This window comes from Juglans regia, chromosome 1 (assembly GCF_001411555.2).
Source record: "Juglans regia cultivar Chandler chromosome 1, Walnut 2.0, whole genome shotgun sequence".
Classification (NCBI taxonomy): Eukaryota; Viridiplantae; Streptophyta; class Magnoliopsida; order Fagales; family Juglandaceae; genus Juglans; species Juglans regia.
The window spans coordinates 6,794,764-6,796,130 of NC_049901.1; positions in this window are offsets into that span (position 1 = coordinate 6,794,764).

Genomic DNA, 1,367 nt, shown 5'->3' on the forward strand with positions numbered 1-1,367 from the left:
CAATGTAGGTCAAGATGACCAATGTGTCAATGGGAGAAGATGTATTTCGGCTAGAATTGGCAAATGATATTAAGATTGGATGATGTAAGTGTAGGGTTGGATGATGGGTGATGCACGGCCATGAGGTATGGTAGGGTTTCCCGAATTGGCAAAAGGGTAATGGCGGCTAGGGTTTATCAAATTAGGAAGGTAGTTGGCGGCTAGGGTTAGCTCAATATGGAATGTAGGTGTGGTGGCTAGGGTTGCCGAAATAGGGTAGTATGGGAATTAGGAAAGTTTCCTAATGATGATGGATGCAAAAGGAATGTTGGGTGGCGACTAGGCAAGTCCCAATAAGGCAATAGTTGGCCGAATGGGAATTGACCTACCAAGTGATGCAATTCGGCTATGACAACCAAAAGGGTTAGGGCAACTTATGGAAAGTTGACTAACACTTGTTATAGTCGAAATGTGGATTCACACGGATTGAGAGACCAAAAATAATGAAGAACTTCAAGAACAAATGTAGAACTCCAAGAACAATATATAGAATACTATTGCTCTTGAATGAACTAAAATGACACAAAGATCAAATGAACAATCAAGCCTTGATTCACGTATTGCACAAGGAATGATTAAACTACATAAAATGATAAATCAATTTGGGATTCACGGATTGCACCCAAATTGCCCAAGTGCTCTTGCACCGAAAGATGATCTCTCCACAATGTTCTCTCTCTAGAGTTTTGCCAAAAGATGGAAATGAAATGACTAGGGGTCCTATTTATAGGTTACAACTTGGAAACCCTAAAATGGTCCCTTCAAAGTAAATAACAAATAATCAAAGGACTAAATAAGTAAAACAATTAAAAGGGAGCCATGGACTAAACCATGGTGTGACATGCACGGACCCAAGGTGGGTTAAGTGGTTGCATGTTGGTTGGTTGGTCCATGGCTAAGTGTTGGTTCGGCATGGCCCATGTGGTTGGCTTGGCCGTTGGCTGCATGGCTAAATGTTGGTTCGGCATGGCCCACGGGGGTGCCGTGGGCGTTGGCTGCATGGCACGGGCTGGAGCCGTGCGCTGGATGGCACGCCTGGATGGCATGCCACTGACCTGCTCCGCATGGCACGGGCTGGAGCCGTGCGCTGGATGGCACGCCATGGGGCGTGCCACTAGCCTCGCTGGTGTGCTGCAGGATGGGCGTGGGCGTGCTGGCATGGGCGGCAGGAGGACCCAAGGCTGTGCGGGTGTGCGGCATGGTCAGCCTGGTCGTGTGCGCGCGCGCGCGGACTGGCTGGTCTGTGTGGCGCATGGGCGTGTGCAGGGCCCTGCGGCCCACTGGTGTGCGCACGGGCCTGCGCACTGCGAAGTGCCTGGGCGTGCGGC